Here is a 6,203-nt window from a genome sequence, read left to right as displayed (position 1 = left end):
GTCTCCGGCTAGGGATGCCCCAGAGCCTGCTGGGGGTTGTTTATGCTTCGTTTCATGGCATACAAAGAAGTTAGATTAAAAATATGAAGTGTTCTTGCTGGAAGGGGGCAACGTAACACCACTCTTTCTTAGAATTCAAATTATAGCACAAAGACCCCCAACGCAGAAAGGCTCAATTCACCCCACCTTACACGAGGCCGGCGGGCTTTTTCTGGTCACAAGCTTTCTGCAGAGCCAGTTGGTCAGGGACACTCTCAGAGTGATAGCTTGCAATTTCAAACAATCCTCAAGACATTCAGCATTAGTGAGGATCCACGCTGACAGTACTAGAAGAAGGAGAGGGAAGAAGGAAAAGAAGGAGATGAAAAGAGTTCTCAATATCTTCCTGTGAATCTCCACCTCTTCTCTTCTTCCTCATTCCTTTGGGGATTAAACTGCTCCTGGATTCTAAATTAGTGCAGGAACTGAAGTGGGTCTGCACTGCACCCCGTTACGTGCCCTCAGATGTGGGACTGTAGGGAAACTCAGTGCATGTGCAGCCTCAGACCCTGCTGACCACAAAAATCCAGATGCCCGCACATGCACACCAGCAGTAGGGATCCATGCAGGCAACCAGCTCGTATAGCCAGAGTTAACAGGGAGCTAACAGGGAGTTTCGCAAGGGAGTTCTCCAGGTGAAGGAGGAGCTAATACAGCATCTGTGGGGTAAGTGACTGTCTGTAGTGTTAGTCTTTAAGGTGCCACAAGTACTCCTGTTTTTTTTTTGTCTGTAGTGTGTGTTTGTTTGTGTTTGGGGGTTACTTGCTGTGTGCTGAGCTTGTGTTTGTCAGTCTGTCTGTTTGTTTGGTTGGTTGTTTGAGGGACCGTGTGCTCTGGCTGGCAGTTGGAGGCAGGTTTGAAAGCTCGAAGCCTCTGGTAATTGGCTGAGCCTTAATCAGTGGGCGGGGCATTCATTCAGGCCAGGGCTTTATAAAGCCGCGCACAAGCGACCAGGGGCTGCTAACAGGGAGTTTCGCAAGGGAGTTTAGAAGGGGAGTGGGAAGGGAGTGGGAGCCCCTCGCCGGCCGTAACCCCTTCCCCGTGGCCCCCCCCTAAAACCTATAAACTGAACCACATTCCAAAACCCCTTCCTGTAAACCACCCTTCCACTAACTAGGAGACAATGCAGGCAGAAGCCCAGCAGCAGAGTGGGGGCTATCCAGTTTATTGCGCTGAGTGTTGCATGTATGATTACTTGCCCTGTGGGCGGGTGGCGTATGTGTGCAGTCGGTGCAAGGAGCTCCTGGCCCTCAGAGACCATGTACGGGCCTTGGAGGCCAGGGTGGCGGAACTGGAGGAGCTGAGAGAGGCAGAGAGGTATGTTGATGAGGCTTTCCGGGACACTGTAGAATTGTCCCACCTCCGCTCAGACAGCTCCTGTGCTGTTGAGGAGGAAGAACGGCCCAGGGAAGTAGAGCAGTCAATGGGAGCAGAGGGAAACCTTCCCGTAGTTGGGACCCTCCTTCCAGATGGTGCTGGGGTTGCCTCTCGCACTGAGGTTGCCTCTCCGGGGGAGGGAACTCCAGTTTCTAGGAAAAGGCAGGTGTTAGTAATGGGAGATTCGATTATTAGAAATGTAGATAGCTGGGTCTGTGATGACCAGGAGAACCGTATGGTGACTTCCCTGCCTGGTGCGAAGGTTGCGGATCTCTTGAGGCATCTAGATAGACTTATGTGTAGTGCTGGGGAGGAGCTGGTGGTCGTGGTACATGTAGGTACCAATGACATAGGGAAGGGTAGGAGAGATGTCCTGGAAGCCAAATTTAGGCTGCTAGGGAAGAGACTGAAATCCAGGACCTCTACGGTGGCATTTTCAGAAATGCTCCCAGTTCCACGCGCAGGGCCAGGTAGGCAGGCAGAGCTTCAGAGTCTCAATGCGTGGATGAGACGATGGTGTAGAGAGGAGGGGTTCGCGTTCATTAGGAACTGGGGAAACTTCTGGGATGGGAGGAGCCTATACAGGAGAGATGGGCTCCACCGAAACCAAAGTGGAACCAGACTGCTGGCACTAAACATTAAAAAGGTTGTAGAGCAGTTTTTAAACTAGGAGATGGGGGAAAGCCGACTGCTGCAGAGGAGCGTGTGGATCGGACACAGACTTCTCTTAGGGGAGAGTCTGATGATAGAGAATCTCCAGGTTATAGTCAGGAGCAGAGGACTGAAAAGTATAATGTAAGGGCCGGATCAGATGATAAACAGTCACATAAAAAAGAATCTGGAACATCAGAAAAAGGCAGGCTAATAAACAGGGACAAGTTTTTAAAGTGCTTGTACACAAATGCCAGAAGTCTAAATAATAAGATGGGTGAACTAGAGTGCCTTGTGATAAAGGAGGATATAGATATAATAGGCATCACAGAAACCTGGTGGACTGAGAGCAATCAATGGGACACAATCATTCCGGGGTACAAAATATATCGGAAGGACAGAACAGGCCGTGCAGGGGGAGGAGTGGCACTATATGTGAAAGAAAGTGTAGATTCAAATGAAGTAAAAATCTTAAGCGAATCCACATGTTCCATAGAGTCTCTATGGATAGAAATTTCATGCTCTAGTAAAAATATAACATTAGGGATCTATTATCGACCACCTGACCAGGACAGTAATAGTGATGATGAAATGCTAAGGGAAATTAGAGAGGCTATCAAAATTAAGAACCCAATAATAGTGGGGGATTTCAATTATCCCCATATTGACTGGGAACATTTCACTTCAGGACGAAATGCGGAGATAAAATTTCTTGATACTTTAAATGACTGCTTCATGGAGCAGCTGGTATGGGAACCCACAAGGGGAGAGGCAACTCTAGATTTAATCCTGAGTGGAGCGCAAGAGCTGGTCCAAGAGGTAACTATAGCAGGACCGCTTGGAAATAGTGACCATAATACAATAGCATTCAACATCCCTGTGGTGGGAAGAACACCTCAACTGCCCAACACTGTGGCATTTAACTTCAAAAGGGGGAACTATACAAAAGTGAGGGGGTTAGTTAGACAAAAGTTAAAAGGTACAGTGACTAAAGTGAAATCCCTGCAAGTTGCATGGGCCCTTTTTAAAGACACCATAATAGAGGCCCAACTTCTTTTCAATTAAGAAAAACAGTAAAAGAACTAAAAAAGAGCCACCGTGGCTTAACAACCATGTAAAAGAAGCAGTGAGAGATAAAAAGACTTCCTTTAAAAAGTGGAAGTCAAATCCTAGTGGGGCAAATAGAAAGGAGCACAAACACTGCCAACGTAAATGCAAGAGTGTAATAAGAAAAGCCAAAGAGGAGTTTGAAGAACGGCTAGCCCAAAACTCCAAAGGTGGTAATAAAATGTTTTTTAAGTACATCAGAAGCAGGAAGCCTGCTAAACAACCAGTGGGGCCCCTTGATGATCAAAATACAAAAGGAGCACTTAAAGATGATAAAGTCATTGCGGAGAAACTAAATGGATTCTTTGCTTCGGTCTTCACGGCTGAGGATGTTAGGGAGATTCCCAAACCTGAGCTGGCTTTTGTAGGTGACAAATCTGAGGAACTGTCACAGATTGAAGTATCACTAGAGGAGGTTTTGGAATTAATTGATAAACTCAACATTAACAAGTCACCGGGACCAGATGGCATTCACCCAAGAGTTCTGAAAGAACTCAAATGTGAAGTTGCGGAACTATTAACTAAAGTTTGTAACCTGTCCTTTAAATTGGCTTCGGTACCCAATGACTGGAAGTTAGCTAATGTAACGCCAATATTTAAAAAGGGCTCTAGGGGTGATCCCGGCAATTACAGACCGGTAAGTCTAACGTTGGTACCAGGCAAATTAGTTGAAACAATAGTAAAGAATAAAATTGTCAGACACGTAGAAAAACATAAACTCTTGAGCAATAGTCAACATGGTTTCTGTAAAGGGAAATCGTGTCTTACTAATCTATTAGAGTTCTTTGAAGGGGTCAACAAACATGTGGACAAGGGGGATCCGGTGGACATAGTGTACTTAGATTTCCAGAAAGCCTTTGACAAGGTCCCTCACCAAAGGCTCTTACGTAAATTAAGCTGTCATGGGGTAAAAGGGAAGGTCCTTTCATGGATTGAGAACTGGTTAAAGGACAGGGAACAAAGGGTAGGAATTAATGGTAAATTCTCAGAATGGAGAGGGGTAACTAGTTGTGTTTTCAGTCCTAGGACCAATCCTATTCAATTTATTCATAAATGATCTGGAGAAAGGGGTAAACAGTGAGGTGGCAAAGTTTGCAGATGATACTAAACTACTCAAGATAGTTAAGACCAAAGCAGATTGTGAAGAACTTCAAAAAGATCTCACAAAACTAAGTGATTGGGCAACAAAATGGCAAATGAAATTTAATGTGGATAAATGTAAAGTAATGCACATTGGAAAAAAATAACCCCAATTATACATACAACATGATGGAGGCTAATTTAGCTACAAGAAGTCAGGAAAAAGATCTTGGCGTCATCGTGGATAGTTCTCTAAAGATGTCCACGCAGTGTGCAGAGGCGGTCAAAAAAGCAAACAGGATGTTAGGAATCATTAAAAAGGGGATAGAGAATAAGACTGAGAATATATTATTGCCCTTATATAAATCCATGGTACGCCCACATCTCGACTACTGTGTACAGATGTGGTCTCCTCACCTCAAAAAAGATATTCTAGCACTAGAAAAGGTTCAGAAAAGGGCAACTAAAATGATTAGGGGTTTAGAGAGGGTCCCATACGAGGAAAGATTAAAGAGGCTAGGACTCTTCAGCTTGGAAAAGAGAAGACTAAGGGGGACATGATAGAGGTATATAAAATCATGAGTGATGTTGAGAAAGTGGATAAGGAAAAGTTATTTACTTATTCCCATAATACAAGAACTAGGGGTCACCAAATGAAATTAATAGGCAGCAGGTTTAAAACAAATAAAAGGAAGTAGTTCTTCACGCAGCGCACAGTCAACTTGTAGAACTCCTTACCTGAGGAGGTTGTGAAGGCTAGGACTATAACAATGTTTAAAAGGGGACTGGATAAATTCATGGTGGCTAAGTCCATAAATGGCTATTAGCCAGGATGGGTAAGAATGGTGTCCCTAGCCTCTGTTCGTCAGAGGATGGAGATGGATGGCAGGAGAGAGATCACTTGATCATTGCCTGTTAGGTTCACTCCCTCTGGGGCACCTGGCATTGGCCACTGTCGGTAGACAGATACTGGGCTAGATGGACCTTTGGTCTGACCCGGTACGGCCGTTCTTATGTTCTTATGTTCTGCCATTTCCAAGTTTCCTGTTACTGTTTCTCCCTCTTCACTGAGCAGTGGGCCTACTCTGTCCTTGGTCTTCCTTTTGCTTCTAATTTAGTAGAGGACCACTAGGCAACACTTTGAATAATAAAACCAAACTTTATTCAAAAAGAAAAATGATTAGTTAAGCCAGGGGTCCCCAATGTGGTGCCTGTGGGTGCCATGACACCCGCGGGGGCATCTAAATGCGCCCGCGTCCTGGCCGGCGGTGGAGCATCCACCGAAATGCTGCCGAATTTCTGCGGCATTTTGGCAGCGATGCCTCTCAATGATGTCGCTTGTCGGCGGCAAGCGGCGTCATCGAGAGACTTAGCTGCCGAAATGCCGCAGAAATTCGGCAGCATTTCGGCGGATGCTCCACCGCCGCCACGGTCCTTCATCTGGTGCCCACCAGACTAAAAGGTTGGGGACCACTGAGTTAAGCAAAGAGGCATGCAATTGCCACTTCCACCACACTCCAATTATACTTACACTCAAACATGAATCAATGGCTGACCAGTCCACTCACAGCAGAGTGCAAAATAACCTTATAATCCTGGAACCCAACGGTCCCCTTTTGATGTTAATTGGAGCTCTCCCCAATTTAATAAAATGGCTCCTTTGATAATCCTGGATAAAACTAATTAACATTAAACTGCCTCTTGCCATAATTGTATTTTGCCACCTCCTCATTGGCTCTTTCTATTACACATTATTTAAATCAACAACTGCACCAATGTCCTTCCTATGCTATCAATACAGACAGCATTTAATGAAACATTGAAAATTCTGAAAATCACTCACTGAAAACCTTGCTTAAACAGTTACAACCAAAACGTAACAGCAACATCACCCAGGGTCATGTTCTTGCTAACTTCTGTTTTCTGCCGTACTGTCTCCAACTTATTGC

The sequence above is a fragment of the Mauremys reevesii genome, linkage group 9, assembly GCF_016161935.1.
Source record: "Mauremys reevesii isolate NIE-2019 linkage group 9, ASM1616193v1, whole genome shotgun sequence".
In the NCBI taxonomy this organism is placed as follows: domain Eukaryota; kingdom Metazoa; phylum Chordata; order Testudines; family Geoemydidae; genus Mauremys; species Mauremys reevesii.
The sequence above is the reverse complement of the archived record's forward strand: the minus strand, read 5'-3'. Positions refer to the sequence as shown.